The 26,718-nt window shown below is 41.4% G+C and overlaps 1 long non-coding RNA gene across 1 annotated transcript in view; it reads left to right on the top strand.

The window, feature by feature from the left end:
• The window catches only part of LOC141094609 (uncharacterized), a 75,611-nt gene extending 49,138 nt beyond the window's left edge, over positions 1–26,473 (top strand). Inside the window, exon 3 of the long non-coding RNA XR_012233124.1 lies at positions 26,150–26,473. This is a non-coding gene — a long non-coding RNA (uncharacterized lncRNA). The remainder of the gene's footprint in view (positions 1–26,149) is intronic.
• Positions 26,474–26,718: the final 245 nt, after the last annotated feature.

Raw genomic sequence — 26,718 nt, 5'->3', positions numbered from 1 at the left:
GCCCTACATTATGCTGCAAAATTTGCTGGTAGTCTTCAGACTTCATAATGCCATGCACATGGTCAAGCAGTCCAGTGCCAGAGGCAGCAAAGCAACCCCAAAACATCAGGGAACCTCGGCCATGTTTGACTGTAGGGACCGTGTTTTTTTCTTTGAATGCCTCTTTTTTTCTCCTGTAAATTCTATGTTGATGCCTTTGCCCAAAAAGCTCAACTTTTGTCTCATCTGACCAGAGAACATTCTTCCAAAACGTTTTAGGCTTTTTCAGGTAAGTTTTGGCAAACTCCAGCCTGGCTTTTTTATGTCTCGGGGTAAGAAGTGGGGTCTTCCTGGGTCTCCTACCATACAGTCCCTTTTCATTCAGATACCGACGGATAGTACGGGTTGACACTGTTGCACCCTCGGACTGCAGGGCAGCTTGAACTTGTTTGGATGTTAGTCGAGGTTCTTTATCCAACATCCACACAATCTTGTGTTGAAATCTCTTGTCAGTTTTTCTTTTCCGTCCACATCTAGGGAGATTAGCCACAGTGCCATGGGCTTTAAACTTCTTGATGACACTGCGCACTGTAGACACAGGAACATTCAGGTCTTTGGAGATGGACTTGTAGCCTTGAGATTGCTCATGCTTCCTCATAATTTTGGTTTCTCAAGTCCTCAGACAGTTCTTTGGTCTTCAAATTTCTGTGAAGCCCTTGGGGGTTCAAATTTCTCACCACAAAGCTAGCTAAGTTCCTTGGGAGGTCTAGTTTCCAAAATTATGTCATTTGTGGGGGGTTTCCACTGTTTAGGCACATCAGGGGCTCTCCAAATGTGATATGGCATCAAGCCAATTCTGCATTGAAAAAGTCAAACAGCGCTCATTCCCTTCTGAGCTTTGCCATGTGCCAAAACAGTGGTTTACCCACACATATGGAGTATCAGCATACTCAGGACAAATTGTACAATAACTTTTAAGGTCCTGTTTCCATTGGGAAAATAAAAATTGTGGTGAAAAGATCATTTTTGTGGAAAAAATATGATTTCTTAATTGTATGTTATAGCCCTTGGGGGTTCAAAGTTCTCACCACATATCTAGATAAGTTCCTTGGGGGTCTAGTTTCCAAAATGGAGTCACTTGTGGGGGTTTCCACTGTTTAGGCATATCAGGGGCTCTCCAAACAAGACATGGCGTCCAATCTCAATTCCAGTCAATTTTGCGTTGAAAAAGTCAAACGGCGCTCCTTCCCTTCTGAGCTCTCCCATGCGCCGAAACAGTAGTTCCCCCACATATCAAGAATCAGCGTACTCAGGACAAATTGCACAATAACTTTTATGGTCCAATTTCTCCTGTTACCCTTGGTAAAATAAAAAAAATTGGACCGGAAGTAATTTTTTTGTGAAAAAAATTTAAATGTTCATTTTTTTAAACATTCAAAAAATTCCTGTGAAACACCTGAAGTGTTATTAAACTTGTTGAATATGGTTTTTAGTACCATCAGGTGTGCAGTTTTTAGAATGTTGTCACTTTTGGGTATTTTCTATCATATAGACCCCTCAAAGTGACTTCAAAAGTGATGTGGTCCCTAAAAAAAATGGTGTTGTAAAAATGAGAAATCACTGGTCAATTTTAACCCTTATAACTTCCTAACAAAAAAAAATTTAGTTCCAAAATTGTCCTGATATAAAGAAAACATGTGGGAAATGTTACTTATTAAGTTTTTTGTGTGTCACATCTCTGTGATTTATGGGCATAAAAATTCAAAGTTGGAAAATTGCAAAATTTTCAAAATTTTCACCAAATTTCCATTTTTATCACAAATAAATGCAAGTTATATGAATGAAATTTTACCACTAACATGAAGTACAATATGTCATGAGAAAACAATGTCAGAATCACCAGGATCTATGGAAGCATTCCAGAGTTATTACCTCATAAATGGACAGTGATCAGAATTGTAAAAATTGGCCCAGGCATTAACGCGCAACCACCCTTGGGGGTAAAGGGGTTAATGTGCCTTATGTCTGCAGACAGTTTCATATAACAACACTAAATGACAAGGTGTGATGCAGTTGGATGTTTCACATTTAGCTACTGATTTAATATTATTAAGGTTGTTCTACTCGTGCATGGAGCAAAATACAAGTAGTGCTCAACACACTTGTAAGACATGTGCCCTGCTGACTTTGTCTGTGGACCTTAATAATGTAAAAAAATTGATGGAAGATAAATTTAACAGCCACACTAGACACTAGCTAGCTACACTATCTGACTGATATACAACCGCCTTGCTAACTAGCTAAAATCTTGCTATCAACAGTGCTAGCATCAGGAGTAGCCTCTCTGCACTGTTACAGTGTCAAAATGGCACTAAAGCAAGATTTCCACTATTTATATGGAGAGGGCATGTGATTTCAGAAACCAATGACACAAGTCATTGTGTCAGGACATTGTTGGTGTTTTCTGCACCCTGATTGGCTAGCCGCAATGTGCACACATAAAGTTAGAGAAAAAAAGACTGTTTACAAGAACGCCATGCCTCTGAGCTCTGATAACCTTCTCCCCTCACCAAATACGTGTCAAATGCTCAGGATACACCACCTTTATCATTACTAAAGTGCTGAAAATACTTTTGTGGCAATGAAAATATTTCCCCGCACTTTTCACCGAATAAGGCTGGTTTCACATTTGCGCTTTATAGCGCAGTGACGGCCTGCGCACGGCCGCTGCTACGCCCCGCCCCCTGCCTGCTCCCTGCCCGCCCCATCCGGTCATCGCCGCCTACTAGCGCAAATGGGCGCTTGCAATCTGCGCACCCTATCTTTAAATATATAGCAGGGGTATCTCAAACCAATGTCAGATATTTAGAGGTAGCAAATTGGTATATCATAAACTATAAAACATAACCTTTAATGATTCCTTAAAAACCATGCATCAAATCTAGACAAACATGTGCCAAAGTGCAATTGTGTAGTGCTCTATTTAAAAACAAACCGTTATGTACTTTATGAGGTACCATATGGCCCTAGACATTATCGTATTTCTTGTCCAAATATTTGTAAACCTGGACTCTCCGACCATATGGGCCTTATACATATATATTCATATGCCAAAGGGCCTTAATGTCATCAGAATTATTACTTGTTAGACATATACTCAGCCCGTATACAAATAGCATAGCGTGTGTACAGCACCGGTCAAATGCATAAACATAAAATCACCTCATCAGCAATTTATATCTATTTATGATACCACTGTAGAAACTGAGACCGCTGTACTTATCTTTGGACGCTTCTATAAATAACGGATGATCAGGTAAGGTCCATCTGAAAACCCCAGAATCATGACCCGATCTCCAGAATTGTCACCCAACGCGTTTCATCAATGTCTGACTCATCAGGGGTATTGTGACATCTTTTTCTGGCGCATAGCTCGCCCATTGTGAGATAGCTGCCTTTTATAAATCGCGGCATACCGCGGCTTATTGCCGTTTCCGGTTGCCCCGTTCAGTACTTCCGGTTTGCGCATGACGCCGGCATCTGCTCAGGCACCTTGCCCCACTTCCTGGGTTTTCCTAAACAGGCGCCGCGCGTCATGTTGGGACAGGAACCGACCCTACCCTGCCCCACTTCCTGGGCGTAACCGGGCCTGTCGGTCTGCATATCAAAATATTGCGTGATTGGTCTAAGCAGTCACCTGACCATCACGTACCATTAGGAGCCGCTCACTTTGTGTTACTACATCAATCTAATAGTGCGGCTTCATTTACTCAATCACAAAATGTTAATTGCGTCCCCCTATCATTATTTATACGGGATCTGAATTATTAAGTCATTTTATGATTGCATAGGCGTTATGAATCAGTACAAAACGCCAACACCCATATTATGGACATTGTCAAGGATTATCTTGTGAATAAAAACAAATTCTTTACACCCCATCGTAGGGAAAGAAACATAAAAAAGAAAATGAAAAATAATCAGGGTACCATCTGCAAATTATGTATAATGTGGAATTTGTTCAATTATTTTGTTGCATGCATAATAGGGGATACCACCAACCTCCATGTATCTGTAGGAATTATAGAAAGGGTGCCCACTAAATCTGGCCCTAAATGTCCCTAACTGACTGTTCCCTACCTCACGCGGAGGTTGGCACCCTAAATTCCTGCGCAATGGCGCCCCCACTCCTCGTCGGCTCTCCCTGAGCTCAAAAGCCCTATCAAGACTCCCTACAAGAAGGAAGAAAAGGATAGTGTCTCATTAAGTCCTTTGGGATATACAGATTGTAATGAGAAAATCCAATATGCTTCTCTTTGGAGTATACGTTTATCCCAATCACCTCCTCTTGGATTTTGGGGGACCTTTTCTATGCCCATGAAACTGACCGCCTTCACATCACCCTTATGTCTTTGATTGACATGAGTGGCTACCGGTGTATCACGTTTAAGAATTATATCTCTATGGTGTTCACCTACCCTCACCCTCAACTCTCTCTTGGTCTTGCCGATGTATTCAAGGCCACAACTACAGGTGATTTTATATACCACTCCTATTGATCTGCAATTAATGAATTGACCAATACGATAGATCTTTCCTGTGACATTGCTCTGAAATTCTTTACTTTGGTGAATAGAGGTACAATATTTACAGCTACCACATCTGTAACAGCCTTTCGGCTGTGTACCTAACCATGTTGGGCTGTATGAGGTTCTCTGGGTATAATGGCTGCGGACCAACCTATCCCTCAAGGAGCGGCCCCTCCTAAATGTAATTTGTGGATTATCCGAGATCAAGCCTCCAAGATCTTTGTCCATACATAGAATTGGCCAATGTCGGTTCATAATGGTTCTCAGCTCATTTGCCCCATTGGAAAAAGTGGTGATGAACCTTATGATATTGTCTTCATTGGTTTGCTGTTTGGGTATAAGTAGTTCTTTTCTTTCCTTTTCTACCGTAGATTTATAAGCCCCTTTAAGAATGTCATCTGGGTATCCTCGTTCATGAAAACGAGATCTAAGGTCATCTGCTTGTCTCTTAAAGTCTCTCTGATCAGTACAGTTCCTTTTCATGCGTAGGTACTGGCCTTTAGGAATACCTTTTTTCAAGGGGACTGGATGGCTGGATTCCCATCTTAGAAGGGAGTTCGTAGAGGTAGGTTTCCTGTATGTTTCTGTAACTATACGGCCATTTTCTCCCCTCTTAATGACTATGTCCAGGAAGGGTAGTCTATTCACATTAACCTCACATGTGAAGCTAAGACCAATATCATTTATATTAAGATCTTTCACAAAGGTTCTAAAACTGTTCTCATCACCTCTCCAAATAACAAATACATCGTCGATGTAGCGGAGCCATAGCACTATTTTGTCCTCCGCCACATCAACCTGCTCACCAAAAACGACATTTTCCTCCCACCAGCCCAGGAGCAAATTAGCGTACGATGGCGCACAGGGATTGCCCATCGCAGTGCCCCTGAGCTGATGGAAGAACCTGCCATCAAAAAGAAAAAAATTTTTTGTGAGACAGAATTCCAAGGCTTGCATAACAAACAGGTTATGTCTCTTACATTGGACGCCCCTTGTCTTAAGGAAATAGTCCGCAGCCATCAGACCTTTATCATGGGGAATGGATGAGTACAAGGCTTCTACATCTATTGAACCCAATATCATATCGGTGTCCAATTCGATGTGGTCGAGTTTCAATAAAAGGTCGGTGGTATCCCTTGTATAGGAACTAGGTGATGTAACAAATGGTCTTAGAATTTTGTCTACATATATACCCAGATTTTGGGTTAGACTTCCTATACCCGATATAATCGGTCGGCCTTTCAAAGGCGAAAGGCCTTTATGAATCTTAGGCAGAGCATAGAATGTTGCCACAGTCGGGTGTTGTGGAATCAAAAATTCTCTCTCATTTTTATCAATGAGTTTTGCTTGGAGGGCCCCATTCACCAACTTCTTAAGATCATTCAAGAAAGTGTTAGTGGGGTTATGTTCCATTCTTTCATATCCCATAGATCTATCTAACAATGAGTAGCACATGGTTTTATATTGTGCTACATCCATCAATACTATATTTCCCCCTTTATCTGCGGGCTTCACTATTATAGTATCGTCTCTCTCTAGCTCCAGAAGCCCATCCATCTCAGACTTGGTAAGGTTATGGAATCGTCTTTTTTTCCCATTATCCAATTCCTTGATATCTCTAGATACCAGGTTGGCAAATATGTCAAGGGCCCCTATATCGTTGCTAATAGGTGGCATTTGTTTGCTCTTATTTTTTAATTGTGTGAATGGTCCCTCACCCAAATCGTTGGGATTCATATCCCCCAAATTGAACAAAAATCTCACATCATTAAGTAGGTCTCCCTCTATACCCAATTCAGTGCAGCTTTTTTTATCCATATTAATGAAATGTTTTTTCCACTTAAGTTTACGAATGAAGAGCTGTAAATCCTTAATCGTTTCAAAACATTCAAGATCTGATGTTGGGACAAAAGACATCCCCTTACTGAGAACCGCCATCTGTTCTTTACTTAGGGATTTCGAGGAAAGGTTAATTATATGATTGTCTATACGGGGTTCCTGCCGTTGAACCTGTTTCTTAATGGGTAGCTTGTGTCTAAAAAATGATCCCTCTGTGGGGAACCTCGACCAGATCCTCTCCCCGCACGTAGACTCCCCCTTCCCCTCACTCTCCCTCTTCCAGGTTTATACCTCGTTTCTGAATCAGAAAACTCAGCCTCTGAAGATGATATATCTGTCTCCTGCGATCTGTTGGTTTTTCCGTAATACACTGAATATGCTTTATTATCCCTGAATTCTTGTAAATCCCGGATAAAATATTTATGCTTCCTTTCTTTCAGATGATATTGAAATTTTTCTATAATGTTTTGTAGACTAGATTCTTTCACCGTAAACTCGGCCTCTGCAGAAAATTTCTTCGTAACCTCTATCTGCTCTCTCAAGCGTTCATTAATGTTATTTAACATACACTTCTCCTCCTCAAGGAGTATTTTCATAAGTTTCAATGAGCTATCAGTTGCTTCTTTCTCTAATTTGGCCAATAGTGTTGTATTCTTATATCTATAACCAAAGTTAATTGATATTCTAAGATGGCGGGGAACTATTCCTGCTTTTATATAACTTTCCAAGTTTACAAATATTTGGACAAGAAATACGATAATGTCTAGGGCCATATGGTACCTCATAAAGTACATAACGGTTTGTTTTTAAATAGAGCACTACACAATTGCACTTTGGCACATGTTTGTCTAGATTTGATGCATGGTTTTTAAGGAATCATTAAAGGTTATGTTTTATAGTTTATGATATACCAATTTGCACCCTATCTTTAGCATAGGGTGCACAGATCGTGCGCTGGACGTGCGCTAGCAGGATTTTGCCATGTGCTGCGCACTTTTGAAGGTGCGCCCGTGTGCGCCGAACGCAGCATGTTGCATTTCGGTGCGCACGTCGCACCTTCAAAAGTGCGCAGCGCACGGCAAAATCCTGCTAGCGCACGTCCAGCGCACGATCTGCGCACCCTATGCTAAAGATAGGGTGCGCAGATCGCAAGCGCCCATGTGCGCTAGTAGGCGGCGATGACCGGATGGGGCGGGCAGGGAGCCGGCAGGGGGCATGGCTTAGCGGTGGCCATGCGCAGGCCGTCGCTGCGCTATAAAGCGCAAATGTGAAACCAGCCTGATACCGATTTTTTCCAATTTTAGAAAAATGTTGTCCGTGTTTCCGATCACGAATTTGAATGTGCCATATTCATGTCAATGTAGCACAACAGAGCAAAGCAATGCTGCATGGCAGAAAATCAGTATATCGCAGAGTGCTCTATCATTTTTTCTTGTTTTAAAACACGGGGGTATTCTGATCAAATCCTTAATCATGCAAAAATAAGTGAATGGAATTTTTATCCCCCAAAAAATCCTGTGATCACATTGCTGATTACAATAAATATCCACTTGTGACATTCTCAGCCCAATGCACTAATAACTATTACCAAGTAGTGAACATTCAAAAAAAACCCACCTACCCATCCTTTATACTGATAGAAGTATTTTTGAAAAAGGATGCAAATTTGTATCCAGAATGGGCACTACTATAGATAAAAGTGTTTCACCAAGTGATCATACTAATATGGAAATAAAAAGGCAACAAACAATTGGTTATTGGTAAGTGGGTCCTACAAATGTGGACAAAAATTATGCAAGTTTGTCCATATATATAATACAAAATATGTATTTCAATGAGTGATAACAGAGAATATATTATAAAGAGCTTTATAAATTGTACAAATGTGGTTTAAGTTATAACATGTGAAGCTTGTAAAATGCAGTATGTTGGCTGCACCACAAGGACATTGAGAAAGCGAATATTTGAACACATTTACAATGCACAAAACAAAACCACCCACAGTTTGTCAGGTGATGCTCAACATTTCTTAAATTGATACAATGGTGATGTAACCACCCTTAGAATTAATGCAATTGAATGGTTCTTCCACCCAAAAGAGGATGTGACAGGTCACGATCTCTAAAATATAAAAAACATCTACTATTCTTAAATTAAATATCATAGTACCAAATAGCATGAACATCAGAACGGATCTAAAGCATATTAATTAAATATAAATGCAATATCAACAAATAAATAAAATAAAAAACTAGTATAAAAACTGGTATATAACATGGAGATCTGTCAATGTCATTTAATGTTTAAATCTAATATATAAAGCTCAAAGTGTGTATGTATGTGTGTATGTATGTGTGTGTGTGTGTATGTATGTGTGTGTGTGTATGTCCGGGATAGGCATCCGCAATGTCGCAGCTAAAGCCACAAAATTTGGCACGGTCACACGTCTGGACCCCGAGAGCGTCCTAAGCTATGTTGTGAGGCGAAATTTTAACCCTGCGCGTTCCAATTCACCAAACAATTTTGCCCCTATCTACATACTGGGGGAAAAAGTGTGTGTGTCAAGCCCCGCCCCTCATTGTGATGTCATAATGCCCCTATTTGCATACTGGGGAAGCAGTGTGTGCGTATCAAGCCCTGCCCCTCATTATGATATCACAACGGTTGCCATGGTGACGCTGATGTCATCATAGGTCGCAAGCCCCACCGATGCTCATTATGATGTCATAAAGGTTGACTATGGGATGGAGGATGTGTGATGGGTATATGGGCACTGGACTATGGGATGGAGGATATGTATGACGGGTATATGGGCATGGGACTATGGGATGGCGGATATGTATATGGGCACGGGACTATGGGATGGAGGATGTGTGATAGGTATATGGGCACTTGACTATGGGATGGAGGATATGTTTGACAGGTATATGGGCACGGGACTATGGGATGTGGGATGGAGGATGTGTGATGGGTATATGGGCACTTGACTATGGGATGGAGGATATGTATGATGGGTATATGGGCAGGGGACTATGAGATGGCGGATATGTATGATGGGTATATGGGCACTCGACTATGGGATGGCAAATATGTATGATGGGTATATGGACATGGGACTATGGGATGGAGGATGTGTGATAGGTATATGGGCATGGGACTATGGGATGGAGGATGTGTGATGGGTATATGGGCACGGGACTATGGGATGGAGGATAATTTAATTTGCTACAACTAACCACAGTTAGTGCACAGTTAATGCCCACACTATGCCCAGGCAGCGCCGGGCTCTTCAGCTAGTTCTAGATAAAGCAACAGGGATATGCAATTTTTGCTAATATAATCCAAAAAAAAATTGAAAACTATTAAACAGTTTTTGAAATAAATAGTTGTTTTTACCACTTACATCTACAGACCTGTTGCTAGACATCATCCCTACAAAGTTGTCCTCACTTCCTGCTGCTGACATAGGCCCTCATGTCCTTGCACTAATGGAGGACTTCAGTTGTACGAGTGAGCTGGATAACCATATAGTCTATGTGTATATGTGAGGCTATGTGGGGCTTGTGCTGTATATGGGAGGCTTTGTGGGGCTCTTGCTGTACATGGGAGGCTATATAGGGTTCATTCTCTATATGGGAGGCTATGTGGGGCTCATGAGGTATATTGGAGGCTATGTGGGACTCATGCTGTATATAGGAGGCTATTTATTGAAAATTGGATGCCATGTGGGGGCTCACTCTATATTTGGGAGGCTATATGGGAGGCTTTGTTGGGCTCACACTGCCTATAGGGGGTTATATTAGAGCTCACACCCTGTATATGAGGCTTTGTGAGGGCACAAACTGTATATAGGGCCTATTTGGGGACTCATACTGTTTATTTAAGGCTATGTGGGGGCTCATACTATATACAGGAGGCTATATCAGGGCTCATACTGTATATATGAGGCTATGTTGGGGCTCTTACGTATAGGCTATGTGTTTGCTCACATGGTATATAGTCTTGCTGTGTGCGGGCTCACGCAATATATAGGGGATATCAGCATACTTAATTCTGTTTAATAGATACAATTAATATTACTATTAAATAATTATAATTAATATGTTATTATTAATATTGAGCATAATTAATTTCAGCCTATTGTTTCTTCCCTTTACCAAAGTCATGGTCTTTCAAGTGGCTCTTAGGGAAAGTTAATTGCCAACCCTGGTCTAAACTATTCAATGAGTCTTCTTTGTACCAGTACAATATAATTCTCTATGTTGAGTCTAAATTAACCTGTTAAGCACTTTTTATCATTCTTTCTTTATTTCAAATAAGCAATAAAATGATGGGTAAAGGATGTTCGTACAGAACAGCATTTAGCTAATTTAAAAGGTACTGGTGCTATGGAAACATTATGAGAATGTAACAAAGGAACGTAGAACATTAGTGATACAGCAATGTACACACTTTAAGTTTTAAAATAATGAACAGTTATTGTTGAGTAATTTTCAACAAAACCTCTGCTTTCACACAATTGTACAAAACTTTTTATTTAATAAATAGACCTGAATGATTTACATTAATAGTTTAAAACTTGGCATTTTGAGACCCTTTTTACAGATGACAATGCCGATACCATAACATTCTTTAGATACATGGAAGCATACAGGCCTTGAAAAAGTACTTCAGCATCACGTATCTGTCACTGGAGGGTACAATTTGTCCCTGTTGCAGATGTTATGAACTTATCTAAACGGAATTATTTAACTTTTTGTTTTCAGATTTCTTGGAAAATGGAAAACAGATAGCTCCTTTGCTTTTTAAATAACTGAATATTTATTTGACTTTTTTGCCATTTTTCTCTTAGCTTGTCTGTTCATAGCACAAAGTCTCTATTCTCAGGATTTAAAACACATTTAAAAAAAAATGCTGAAAAAAAACAGTTCCAATAAAGCCAATATGAAAAATCGTTATTAAAAAGAAAATATAAAATTAATAAAAACAAAACTCTGCAGGTTTGCTACTATGGTAGCATATTAAAGTACCTTAGCCAACAATGATTGCTACTATACCACAAGTTTCATTTTTGAAGCTACTATATTTCTGATTCACATATCAAATTATAGATAATGGAATAGATGACAGATTTGTAGCTTGTATCTGAAAAAGGCTCAGTTTGAGCCAGAAAACTACTTGCATCAACCTTGGAGCGTGGAACCTCTCATCTTGTGCAGAATTCCATTATGTACTGTGAGCAGAAGAATGAAATCTCTTACGTGTTGGCAGACTGCAGTGTCTGACTGTAACGCAGGCTTTTATTGGAGTTGTGGCAATCACAGCTTCATCAGTTGAGCAGTATCTCAACTCCCACCCCTTACATACCCTACAATACCACCCTAGGGGTGCTTGTTTCTTTTTTACTTTACATATCAAATTACATCACTTAAATGTCATGTTTTTCTCCTATATTTAATAAAATAGTATTGAAATGTGCACTGACTAATTATTAGATTGCAAAAAAATTTATCTCCATTTTAATGTAAACCTGTCTGCCTGAACCATCTTCAGTAAAAATCAAAAACAGATTTCACGATTAAGGTCAAGTATGTTTCAAATTGTTATTAAAAAGCATAAACATTGAAGATAAATTTTTAGTAACTGTCACAGATACACAGATAATGAGGGGAAAGGATACAGAGGACTGAACAATGTTCAATAATGATGAAAGACAAGTATTTCACTAAATTTGAGATATCATCTAAAGTAACGTCTTGCATGTTCACTGAAAATAAAATGACAACTTTTTTTGGGGAAAGGGTCACTTTAATGGGAACCTGTTGTGTTAAAAAAACACAACCAACCTGAATATATGGGGTTTATCCGTAGGTTAATGGCATTCAGAAGTCACTGTGATGTGGTTATATCCTGAGAAAGAAGTATGCATACTTTAAAATGTACAAAAAGTCCACAAATCATACAAGTATAGTAAAAGTGAAAAACTTTATGGGGACAGACAGGTAGGCAACAAAACACGCTAAAAAGTGACAGACAATATATGTAAAAAATAGCAATGAGACACTGGGAGGTGACTCCAAGGATTTATAATATCACAATTATATGAAAAAACCTGTGTAAATGGCCAACAAATATTTATAGTAGAATTTATATAAGGTGCATACTGCAATGATCCTAATTGATTGCACTATAATCCATATGGGACTGTGATGAATGTATTATCACAGCAAAAAATGGTGACTAGCAGGCTGTCTTATAAGTTATAATCAAAGTAAGCCAGCATTATATAACAAATAAATGTATAAATAATATCCAGACTAGCAGTCACCATAATGTGCAGATCAAATTAACATATCACCATAGTAAACAAATAGACCCTGTAGAGACCCTATAAAGGTAATTAGCCACCTTAAATCTGCACCCATATCAATAGTATCAAATTCATGGCCAAAACCACTTCTGCAAGAAGGGAGATCACATACCAGGATTGGGAATGGAGCCTCCACAATGCCCAGCGATAACCCCAACGCGTGTTTCGGAACAATTCCTTCCTCAGGGGGCATCAGATACAAACCACGCTATGGCTATTTATAGCAAACATACAAAAAATCCAGCCACTCCTGGCCTTGCAACGATCCCGCCCACCATTCAATTACTACCTCAGCAGCTGGTGCCGACATAGAACGGGGCCCCGTGAGGTCAGACACCAGACCACGGGTGGAAGTAAAGGAGGCAGAAGCAGGGCAAAGCCGCGCATGCGCAGTGGCACAACGGTGCATTTCGGACATGTTAAATGAGGGCAAAGTATGGGAACACATAATAATTATGTGTAAATGTGTAATAGCACAATCCAAAAAACCAGCCACTCAAGGCCGCGCCAAGATCCCGCCCACCATTCATCTACCACCTCTGTAATTGGTGCTGACACAAACTGGAGTCCTGTAGGGTCAGACACCAAACCGGATATTAATATTCAGGGCATCAATGCCACGCATCAATGCCCTGAAGATTAATATCCGGGGTGGTCAATTGGCTAAGAGACTGGCTAGTCTTGAGGCCAGGTGGATTTGGCAACTTAAGACTACACAACCATATGGCCTTAATGAATGTCTCTCATTTGCTCCGTTTCTTTAATCTATTCACCAGCTGCTTTATATCGTTTTGTGACATCAAATCTGTTTTATTTTAGTTTTTTCACAATTTTATTTATATGTATTTTATTTTTAGTGACTGTATTCTTCATATCTTTGTTGGGTTACTGAACATGTGGTGGTATTGGATTGTCCGGTATCTTCTTCTATCAAAAGTGGACGTATCAAGTGTCATCATCGCAACTAATGTATGTGTCATGGTCACGTGTGTCTGGACGCAGCGAGTACCGCAAAGCGAACCCATATGACACACGTGACCCAGGATACACCGCCTCCAGTGGGGCAATTTTAAATAATAACACGTGCAGCTGGATACACCGCCTCCAACTGGCGAATTTAAGTAATACACGTAAGTCTGGAAAACCCCGCCTCCTGTAAGGCGAATTTAAATAATAAAGGGGAAACCTGGGTAACAATAACAATGGTGGGCCCTGCGATAGGGAATAGGGACGTGGAGACCTCTTGTATTCCCCTGAGCCAGTGTCCCTGCACTCCTAACTTTCCCTATGCCGGCTCTGCACCGGGCGACGCACAGGAACCTTAAAACCCTGACTCGCCCTGCACCTAAACCCTCACTAGGGAATTGGTCGGTGCGGAAACTAATCCCACCACTGCACTAAACATACATAAGGGAAAATGACAATACAGGGGGAACACCACTTAGCTTTGCTCTGTTGCGTACGCTCCTAGCAACAGAGCCCACCACCTGCGTGCATCTTCTCCTCCAACTGGATCCATTAACATAACCGGATCCATCACCCTAGTGCAGCCTTGGAGCAGAGTCCACCACCAGTTGCAGCTGCCCAGTAAACAGAGTCCCAAAGATGAGTCCAGCTTCTGCCAAAAAGTCCAGCATGCTCGAGTTCAACTTTTCTGCCAAGAAGTCAAGCATGCTTGAGTCCAGCTTTCAGCAACCAAGTCCAGCATGCTGAGTGCAACACTCACCATAGTCACCACTGCACCAAGCCATGCAAGCACTTCCTGCTGACACCATAAACTGTGACTCCACCACGCCATGCCAGCCCTTCTTGCAGACACCAACGTTGGACTCCAACAATCCATGCCAGCACTCCTTGCAGACTCCAAAGCTGCCACTCGTCCCCTCTGGCTGGGCTGCCCAGGACTCTTGCTCAGCTCCATCTTTCACCCAGGCTTACTTTTGAATAACTAACTTTACAATATCACCAACCGTCATCAAACACACCTGAAACTCTTTTATAGAGCCTCACACCTGATTTGTAATACGTGCACATTAAAACTAAAGTGTAATACCACTCACCACCACCGGGGCAACTTAGAACAAACAACAACATGTGCAATAATTCTAATGGCCACCGGGGGCAATCAACCCACTTTGGCATTAAGCCAAAGGAAAAAAAGTTCACTTTGTCCATTTACTTGTCAGATCCACCTTGGATTATGACAGTACCCTCTCCTTAATGAGGGGCCTCTGGACCCTCAAGACCACTCCTCATAAGGGAAACACCTACAGCGGGGACACCCAGATCCTGGGTTCACCCCACCACCACCTGAAGCTTCAGGTTTATGACAAACGCACCGCTGGTATGGGCAATACATGTTCTGGAGGCACCACTCATCTCCACAGCGCCGACCGGGGAAACGAGTTTATGTATGTGTATGTTTGCTATGAGCTGATCAGACTCCACAACACACTTCCACAAGATGTTTTTTGGTGTCGACCCATACATGCTCGTTCACACACAGGTCCGGACCTGAACGTTTATTGCCACACATTCGTTTGTCATAATTAGTGAACTCATTCTGGACTCAACAACAGAGGCATCCCCCTGTGTCACCACACTCACACCCCCGCTATTCACCAAAGGACACCACCCTCCAACCCTTTCAACATGAGGTCTGCGCCTCCCAGGGTGGGTTAATGGCGAGGGGTGAGATTTGTCCCTACTCCCCAGCAGCACACCTGCTGCTCACACCTGGAGGAGAAGGGGACAGGAATATGGAGGAAATATACACTCGCTGGTCGCCTTCCTCCAAACGACCAGGAGGGGGCGGCCTCTTCGGTGGTATAGAAGATTTGGCATCAGCCCAGTGGACTATAACACCAGTCTGCTCACTACAGGGACATACCCCTTCACCTTGGGGAACCCCAGACAGCACCATGGGGATCACCAACTCCACCCACCTGTCTGGGTACGTCCACCTGTATGAACAAGTCCCGCTTCCCAGCAGCGACTCTAGGGGGCACTTTGCCAGAGCCGCAGGAATATGATGGAAAAATACACTCTCTGGTTGCCTCCACACGACCAGGAGGGGGCAGCTTCTTCAATGGAATGGAAGATTTGGCGTGAGCCCCGCGTACTGTACACCAGTCTGCTCACCACAGGGATGTACCCCTTCACCTTGGGGAATACCAGGCAGCTCCGTGGGGCACCAACTCTTTCCACCTGGCTGGGTACCTCCGCATGCATGAGCAAGTCCCGCTCCCCAGCAGCGACTCTAGGGGCTTTTTGCCAGACCGCAGCCGCCATTTGATTTTCTGGTTGAGCCCAAGGAAAGGCCCCAGACCCTAAATACTGCTGCTGGAACTGCTTCACACCATGCAGCTTCTCACACACCTCAGTGAGGTCCAGCAGCAATTACTCACAGGTCTCCACATGGCCAAGGCTGACCAGAAAAAAAAATGTAGGGTTGGTGATAATGCCAGGGTCAAGCGTGTCATGGGTTCGCCTTGCGGTACTCGCTGCGTCCAGACACACGTGACCGTGACAGTATGCTGAAGCATTTATATTCCCCTATATATATGAATTTTTTCAATGTTTTGGTCAGGAATAGCTGTTGATGTTATTACTTTCTACTGTCACGCATTTTGTGCATTATAATATAATATATATTCTATGTCATATGGGATTTATATTGTCTATTATGTTTCATTATACTATTTTCTTTCTATATGGTTAGATATGTATTAATACACATATATATACTTAACCGGCTACCCTACCTATTACAATGTCTATGTATTTTTGGTCTAATATAGGGTCTGTGAGTATTTCTTGTCAGCATCTCCCCTTTCTGCCATATGTTCTTTCCTGCTTCGTTTGGCTATTTCTAGCTGCATACTTAGGTATCATATCCTGAATTTTTCTGTATAAACTTGTCATGTTTCATTTTAAATGTTTTGATTGTGTTATTATACATTTGCATACAATTTTTGTGTGTTCCAATACTTTTACCCTCATCCAACATGGCCGCCATGTGCCATTGTGCCACTGTGCATGCGCGGCTTTGCCCTGCTTCCGCCTCCTTTATTTTCGCCCGCGGTTTTTGTGTCTGACCCTACGGGCCTCCGGTTTGTGTCAGCACCAATTATAGAGGTGGTAACTGAATGGTGGGCGGGATCTTGGCGCGGCCTTGAGTGGCTGGTTTTTTGGATTGTGCTATTACACATTTACACATAATTATTATGTGTTCCCATACTTTGCCCTCATTTAACATAGCCAAAACGCACCATTGTGCCCCTGCGCATGCGTGGCTTTACCCTGCTTCCGCCTCCTTCACTTCCACCCACGGTCTGGTGTCTGACCTCACGGGGCCCCGTTCTATGTCGGCACCAGCTGCTGAGGTAGTAATTGAATGGTGGGCGGGATCGTTGCAAGGCCTGGAGTGGCTGGATTTTTTGTATGTTTGCTATAAATAGCCATAGCGTGGCTTGTATCTGACGCCCCCTGAGGAAGGAATTGCTCCGAAACGCGCGTTGGGGTTAGCGGTGGGCATTGCGGAGGCTCCATTCCCAATCCTGGTATGTGATCTCCCTTCTTGCAGAAGTGGTTTTGGCCATGAATTTGATACTATTCATATGGGTGCAGATTTAAGGTGGCTACTTACCTTTATAGGGTTTCTACAAGGTCTATTTGTTTACTATGGTGATATGTTAATTTTATCTGGACCTTATGGTGACTGCTAGCCTGGATATTATTTATACATTTAATTGTTATATAATGCTGGCTTACTTTGATTATAACTTATAAGACAGCCTGCTAGTCACCATTTTTTGCTGTGATAATACATTCATCACAGTCCCATATGTGTTATAGTGCAATCAATTAGGATCATTGCAGTATGCACCTTACATAAATTCTACTATAAATATTTGTTGGCCATTTACACAGGTTTTTTCATATAATTGTGATATTATAAAAACTTGGAGTCACCTCCCAGTGTCTCATTGCTATTTTTACAGATATTGTCTGTCACTTTTTAGCCAGTTTTGTTGCCTACTTGTCTGTCCCAATAAAGTTTTTCACTTTTACTATACTTGTATGATTTGTGGACTTATTGTATTGTGCTTTTGCTTGTTGTTTTCTAGCTGATATGCAATGTGTCCTACACTGTCCTGAATCCTAGCTGAGTTAATAATGTCTATTCATTACCTTATATGATTTATGATATGTTTTGGTTTGGATATTTCAGCTTTTTGTGTTGTCAATTTCCTTTATATTTTGAAATGTGTTGTTTAAACACCACACTAAACACAGCTCCTGGCTTTGGATCTTTAATTTCACTTATAAACAATATGGAAAATCCACGTTGTTCTCCTTTATCTACTATACCAGTCGGATGACCAGTGGATCTGCAACAGCTGGATACTGGTGCTCCTTTACTGTTGTGTGATTACAACTCTGTAAGCTATCCAGCTCCTGTAAAATATTTCTTGGTCAGATGAGAAAGGAAGCTGCACAGAAAAGAGATGCATATCCAAGAGTGAAAAAAAATGGCTTTAGTGAAAAACATTAGGGCTAAATTGAATACAATTAAAAACACAAAACAAAGTGACAACAGATAGGGAAAATACATGATGATCCTTTGAAGATTGTATATGAATAAATTGTTTTATACACATATCTGTACATATACAGTTGTGGCCAAAAGTATTGACACCCCTGCAATTCTGTCAGCTAATACTCAGTTTCTTCCTGAAAATGACTGCAAACACAAATTCTTTGGTATTATTATCTTCATTTAATTTGTCTTAAATGAAAAAACACAAAAAGAATTGTCCTAAAGCCTAATTGGATATAATTCCACACCAAACATAAAAAAGAGGGTGGACTAAAGTATTGGCACTGTTCAAAAAATCATGTGATGCTTCTCTAATTTGTGTAATTAACAGCACCTGTAACTTACCTGTGGCACCTAACAGGTGTTGGCAATAACTAAATCACACTTGCAGCCAGTTGACATGGATTAAAGTTGACTCAACCTCTGTCCTGTGTCCTTGTGTGTACCACGTTGAGCATGGAGAAAAGAAAGAAGACCAAAGAACTGTCTGAGGACTTGAGAAACCAAATTGTGAGGAAGCATGAGCAATCTCAAGGCTACAAGTCCATCTCCAAAGACCTGAATGCTCCTGTGTCTACCGTGCGCAGCGTCATCAAGAAGTTTAAAGCCCATGGCACTGTAGCTAACCTCCCTAGATGTGGACGGAAAAGAAAAATTGACAAGAGATTTCAACGCAAGATTGTGCAGATGTTGGATAAAGAACCTCGACTAACATCCAAACAAGTTCAAGCTGCCCTGCAGTCCGAGGGTACAACAGTGTCAACCCGTACTATCCGTCTGCGTCTGAATGAAAAAGGCTGGAGTTTGCCAAAACTTACCTGAAAAAGGTTAAAACGTTTTGGAAGAATGTTCTCTGGTCAGATGAGACAAAAGTTGAGCTTTTTGGGCAAAGGCATCAACATAGAGTTTACAGGAGAAAAAAAGAGACATTCAAAGAAAAGAACACGGTCCCTACAGTCAAACATGGCGGAGGTTCCCTGATGTTTTGGGGTTGCTTTGCTGCCTCTGGCACTGGACTGCTTGACCGTGTGCATGGCATTATGAAGTCAGAAGACTACCAACAAATTTTGCAGCATAATGTAGGGCCCAGTGTGAGAAAGCTGGGTCTCCCTCAGAGGTCATGGGTCTTCCAGCAGGACAATGACCCAAAACACACTTCAAAAAGCACTAGAAAATGGTTTGAGAGAAAGCACTGGAGACTTCTAAGGTGGCCAGCAATGAGTCCAGACCTGAATCTGTGGAGAGATCTAAAAATGGCAGTTTGGAGAAGGCACTCTTCTAATATCAGGGACCTGGAGCAGTTTGCTAAAGAAGAATGGTCTAAAATTCCAGCAGAGCATTGTAAGAAACTCATTGATGGTTACCGGAAGCGGTTGGTCGCAGTTATTTTGGCTAAAGGTTGTGCAACCAAGTATTAGGCTGAGGGTGCCAATACTTTTGTCTGGCCCATTTTTGGAGTTTTGTGTGAAATGATCAATATTTTGCTTTTTGCTTCATTCTCTTTTGTGTTTTTTCATTTAAGACAAATTAAATGAAGATAATAATACCAAAGAATTTGTGTTTGCAATCATTTTCAGGAAGAAACTGAGTATTATCTGACAAAATTGCAGAGGTGTCAATACGTTTGGCCACAACTGTACAATACAATACAGTAGAGGTTCAATATAAAAGTAGTTCCTCATAATTCATCATGAAATAAGGAAAAATTCCCAATTTATTGAGGGTAAATAATGCAAGATGCTTAATGAGATTACCACTAGTAATGGGTGATTGTGCTCTGCACTGTTCGATACTCGATCAAGCATTTGGGTACTCGATTGAGAACTGAGCAGTGCTTGGTGTCACAAGGCACTCCAGTGCGCATGTCAATGCATTAAGCTCATTTGAATCTGAGATGTGCTGCACTGAAGCTGGGAATTTCCTTGCTGGGACTGCAGGGACTCATCTGTCAGCCAGACTTTTGTGAGCTTGCACTCTCGCTTTCCCATCTACATCAACCAATCATATGTACACAGGCTTTCCAGACATCCTCTTTGCTGCTGTGGTTGGTTGTCTTGAAATCCTATGTGCTGCTGTGGCTAGCTCTCCTGACATCCTCTGTGCTGCTGTGGCAGGGTCTCCTGACAATATCTGTGCTACTGTGGCTGGGCCTCTGGAGGGAGCTACGTATATATGATTGGTTGATATAGATGAGAGAGTCCCTGATCTCCCAGTAGGAGAATTCCTGGCTTCAGTGCCACGCATGTCTCAGAATCAAATAAATCTCTCTCCCTCCTACCCGGTGTCGAGTACTGGTCTCCTGGAAAAATGCTTGACTCCTTTAATCACTTACATCATGTTTGGTAACCAAGCAGTCAGATGTGCTCAATTCAAATACCAAGCACCAGAGCAGCTTACTGCTCAATCATCACTAATTACCACCATTTAAGTATGAACGTTAATGCACATGAACAATAGCCAATAATGACAAATGCCACCATGTAAATGATACAGGAAAGATGTATATTTTTGTACTGTGTTAGCCAATAGATAGAAAAATATTCAGAATTGAGAGTCCTGAGCGGTTGATACCTTTTAATCGCCAACCGAATAGATGGTAACAAATTGCAAGCTTTCGAGACTACTCAGGTCTCTTCATCAGGCAAAGACTAATACAATCTGAAATCTGAAGAATTACTTATTTATGCACAACATAGCACAGAAATAATACACTAGATAAGACAAGAGATGTGAAGCAGAGCTATCATTATGGGAGAGTGATAGACAGTTGTGGCCATAAATATTGGAACAGTGCATAGATAAGGAGTATAAATGTTTTATTGTCCTCTGATTGGGGTCTGGTTTGTGTTGTGATGCCCCCACAAGGTCATATGAGCAAATTCCTTAATTGATTTAAAAAGACATAAATCCATGCGACATTCATTTCTGCACTGAGTGTGTTAAAGGTTGTCATGAGTTTATACTCCCAGACGCTTCTGTCTCTCTGAGATTTGAAATTAACTTTCAATACAAGTAATTTCAGGTCCATGATGCTGTGATCAGGCATACAAAAATGTTTTGCCACAGGTAGATCCATTCTTTTTTCTCTTATTGTGTGGCAATGAGAATTCTTCCTTGTTCTCAGCTTTTGCCCGGTCTCCCTCACATTCAGACCCCTAATTGGACATTCAGTACAAATAATTAAGTACACCACATTAGATGTGATGCAGCTGAAAGTATCTGGGATCTTGTAGATAAAGATCAAGATCCCCAGTACACATCAGGACATAAGCCAGTGTCTGCACTCTAAATAAAAATATTAGAAAAAAAACAGCGTGGGTTCCTCCATATTTTTGATAACCAGCCAGACAAAACTGACAGCTCCGGGATGCAACCCTTAGATATCAGCATTACTAACGCTGGCTGTCAAGAATAGATTGGTCCCTATGCCATTTTTTAAAATTATTTAAGTAAATTATAAAAAACAGCATGGGGTCCCCACCATTTTTTACAACCAGCCAAGCTAAAACAGACAGCTGAGCTCAGAATTCATCGCAGTTCACCTTGAGAAATTGCGGTTAACTCTGAGCTCATCGCTGAACCATGAGACTTTTCTTCACTGTATTCCACCGCAATTCATGGGCCTGACTGGGAATGAAGCGTCAGTGATCGGAAGTAACCTCAATGATATTACCGCTAGTTACTGAAGCTGAGCTTGCAGCAGATCATTCCCCAGTGGTTCTCAGCCTGTATGGATTATGGCATGGGATAGAACAATGGACAGGGGAGGGATTTTTTTATTTTTTTATTTATTACAGGAGACGAGGGCTTCAAAGGACTAGACATTAGGTGAGTATAACTGCGTTTGTTATTTTTAAATAAAAATGGAAAAGTGTGTTTTGTTTTATTTCAAGTAAAGGACTTTATACTTGCTGTGTATTTATTTACAATACAGCTATAGAATTAGTGAACTTGATCACACTGGAAAATACAAAGGCGACATCAACCCCACAAATATGAATCCCGCTTGCTACCACCACAGGGCAAGAAGGAAGAGCTGGGCAAAACGCCAGAAATGGCTCATCTAATAGATGCACTTTTTCTGCTATTTTAAAGCTGGGGGGCCAAAATCCATGGGTCACTACCAGCTACAAATGTCTCCTTTAGCTTGGCTGGTTATCTGAAATGGGGGGCCCCATGCTGTTTTTTTAAATATTTATTTAAATAATTAAAAAATACAGCATAGAGATCCCTCTATTCTTAACAATCAGCCTTGCTAATGTTGACAGCTGAGGGTGGCAGCCTGCAGCTGTCAGTGTTGCCTTTATGGTTATCAAAAATAATGGAGATCCCACACCTTTTTCTAAATTATTATCTATTTAAAGATCATTCGCTCGCTGATGAATACTCCCAACAGCCATGCCTGCTCTCACTGTTATTAGCAGCAGCAGGTGTAGGCCTGGAGGTAAACTTTATACCTCAGATCATAGCTGCAGGTTCACGCTGTCATTTTACAGCATGGGAACCGCAGCTGTCTGATCAGTGGAAATGATTTTACCGCTGATCAGAAGTAGTGTTTGCTGTGCTGTCTTGCACATGACAGCGTGGCAAACACTCCATTCAAGTGAATAGGGTCTGGGTTCATGTTCAGGTTTGGATACTGTTCTGGCACCCGAACCCAACATTTTTTTAAAATGTTTGACTGAACTCGATGGACTTGAACATCCATGGGTCTGCCGCCTATCTATAGCTGTGACATGGGAAAAGTAGATTCTTATTATTGCCATCTAATTATTGCCATTGTTTAGTGCTGGGAGATACAGCTCACTGTAGGACTCTACCATTTTTCAATCAGAGAACTCCCACCTAAAGATATGCACCATCATATTTAATAATTTTCTATTGTTTTATCCTTTTTACTTTTATTTGACTATATGCAATATATACTGCATTTGCTTGTATACTTGTCTTGCAATTTCTCCGGAGAATGCTGACACCACATATGCTGGGGTAAACTATGGTTTGGGTGCAAGGCAGGGCTTGGAAAGGAAAGACCACCGTTTGACCATTTGAACTAAAAAATTGCTGGAATCGAGAGAGGACGCCATGTTGCAGTTTAGATCACCTAATGTGCCTAAACAGTGGAAATACTCCACAAGCAATCCTGTTTTGAAAACCAGAACCCTCAAGGAATTTATCTAACATTGTGGTGAGCACCTTAAACCCCCAGGTGCTTTACAGCAGTTTAAACCTTTGAGCCAAAAAAAGAAAAATAATATTTTCCCACAAAAATGTTGTTTTAGCCACTAATTTTGCATTTTCACAAGGGTAACAGGTAAAAATGCACCATACAATTAGTTGTGCAATTTCTTCTTAGTATGCCGGTGCCCCATATGTGGAGGAAAAGTACCTAACATGGCATGGCTCAGAAGGAAAGGAAGGCCATTTGACTTTTTGAAATCAAAATAGGCTGGAATTATTAGCAGATGTCATGTTAAATTTGGAGACTTAAGTAATTTTTGGAACTAGAAGTTTATAACGTTGAACTGTGAAAATGAAAAAAAAAATGTTTGGATTTCTCCTAATTTTTTTTTTCACAAAGGTATCAGGAGCACAATGAACCATAGAAATTGTTGTGCAATTGCTCCAGAATACACCCATACCCCATATGTGTTCAAAAAGTAATTTTGAGGCACAGTGCAAAGCTCAGAAGGGAACATGCGATGCATTGGACACTTTGACAGAGCCCTTGAGGTGCCAGAACAGCAGAAATCCTCATAAATTATGTCATTTTACAAACTACACCTCTCACTGAATTCATCTAGTGGTATGTTGACACCACCTGTGCCTCACAAAAATGTATACCTTTTGGGGGTAAAAAATAAAAATTACATTTTTACCAAAAGAATGGACAACTTTTTGCGCAATTTCTCCTGAATGTGCTAATACCCTACATTTAATCGGGAGCTACTTTTGAGGCACAGTGAAAAGCTCAGAAATGAAGGAGCAATACATTATAGTGCAGATTTCATTGTCATAGATTTCTGGTGCCATGACCCACTGGAAAAGCCCCTGAGGTGCCAGAACAGTAGAACCCTCCCATAAATGACAGGAATGATAGGTAAAAATGACACCAAAATTTGTTGCACAACTTCTGCTGAAAGTAGAAACAACCCATGTGAGCAGCTGGCCACAGACTTTTTCATCATAGAGCACTGGTATGTTGATCTTATTGTCGTGCTTATTAGATATTTGCTTGCTCATCAAAATAAGGTGCACAAATCTCTGTTCGAAAGTCTTCAGCCTCACGAATCAATGTTTCCAGAGGAAGATGCACAGGCTAATGGCCCTGTTACACACAGCGATGTCGCTGGCGAGATTGCTGATTTTGTGACACATCAGCGATCTCTCCAGCAATATCGCTGTGTGTGACATTCAGCAGCAACTGGCCCCCCGCCGGGTATCGCTGAACGTGCTGGATCGTCCTGGGCCGTTTTTTCATCACTGGTCTCCCGCTGGCCAGCACGCATCACTGCGTGTGGCAGCGGGAGCCAGCGATCACCGATGCTGCACGCTGGTATCCAATGTAAACATCGGGTTTCTAAGAGCCGCGCAGCTCTTAGAAACCCGCTGTTTACCTTGGAAACCAGCGTCACGCTGGTATCCAACGTAAACAGTGGGTTTCTGAGAGCCCCGCTGTTTATGTTGGATACCAGCATGACGCTGGTTTCCAAGGTAAACAGCGGGTTTCTAAGAGCCGCATGACTCTTAGAAACCCAATGTTTCCGTTGGATACCAGCTTGCTCGCTGGTCATGATCGCTGGAGGGGCTGTCTATGTGACAGCTCACCAGTGATCAGCCTAACGATGTACCAGTGATCCCATCCACGTCGGATCATTGGTGGGATCGCTGGGACATCGTTATGTGTAAAGGGGCATTAAATCTAATGCATACATAAGGCCTACATTAGCATTTCTGTCTTGCATCTGGTGGGGGCATATGTGTCTTTGTTCCTCTCTGCATAGGGCATGCCTAATACACAGCCCTGCAGGCAGGCTTGAGACTGGTCTTATAGAATTTTCTTCAGCAAATGTTTAAGGGGAGGGTAAACACACTTCTGCCCATCCAGGGAGCCGATCACAGGAGAGGGAGAACATTTAGCCACATGTTTAGTGGGTGATTTGGTGTGGTGAACTTGAGGAGCAAGGATCTGTTACTGAGGTCCTGGTGCCCATGATGGATGGCCTAATTCCCCTCCTCCTCACTCCTCACTTCCCTCCTTCTTCCCCCATATTTTTTTATCATGATATTCTCATTATAATTGTAAACAATAAAAGTAATTTTTTAAACTCACCATGAAGTGAATGCAGGAATCCTTTTTTCTCTTTGATTATGCTTCTGGAGACTTTGACTCAAAAATTAGGTGGGCTCTCGCCACTACAGAAGCCCAAATTTTTTTGTTTAAAATGTGGTTTAGGCACACTGTGGGACTTAGAAGAGAGATTGGCATTTCAATTTGGGAGTGCAAAATTCTTTGGATTTCTTTTTGGGTGCTAGGCGCATCACACTTTTCCAGAGCCTCTGAAAAAACAGTAACCTGAAAACTCCCTATATTTCCATTGACAAATGATGAACCTGAGTGGGGACTTGTTTTTTGTGGATTGAGTTGAAGCTTCTAAGGGTAAAATATTACATATCATTTGGGATTATATTTATCCAGCGCTCTACGCTGAGCACTTAAAATTGAGTCATTATTTAAATCTCTGAATGTTGTGATTCTATTTTTAACAGGCGCTCAAAACTGTGACAGACCAGACTTTTATGCACACCTAAAAAGACGGACATAGCCGGATGATGTCCACAGCGTCCCCATCTGCCTCATTATAAGGACGTTTCCACAACGGGTTACATCTAAATCATGTATTTTAAAAAATCACACTGCAAAACCGATGTAAGTGCTGAATGTAAAGCAAAGGATAGTGTGAGAAACAAGCCTTACTGCAATCTTTAGGAGGCAAAATAAACAAATCAACAGCAAGTCAAGACCTGGTTTTGTTTATTTTTATGACATTACTCATGCAGTGATTAGACGAGTTTTCTTTGGATTTGCTGAGATTACAGAAATACCAAATTTATATTGTTTCTTATGTTTGGCTGCTGTCACACTAAGGCTGGTTTCACATTTGCGTTTTTTAGCGCTGGAAAAAAACGCTAACCTGCGCATGCGTTTTTTCCCCTATATTTAACATGGGTGCGCATACCTGCGCGCTTGTAAGCGCATGTATGCGATTTTCATGCGCTGCGTTTTTTTGGGGTGTGCGATTGGATTTTCCAGACGCATCATGTTGCATTTTTTGGCC

Source organism: Dendrobates tinctorius, unplaced genomic scaffold, assembly GCF_039654945.1.
Source record: "Dendrobates tinctorius isolate UK_male_01 unplaced genomic scaffold, ASM3965494v1 ptg000064l, whole genome shotgun sequence".
Lineage (NCBI taxonomy): Eukaryota > Metazoa > Chordata > Amphibia > Anura > Dendrobatidae > Dendrobates > Dendrobates tinctorius.
Note: the sequence above shows the minus strand (reverse complement) of the source record. Positions and strands in the feature narration are given on the sequence as shown.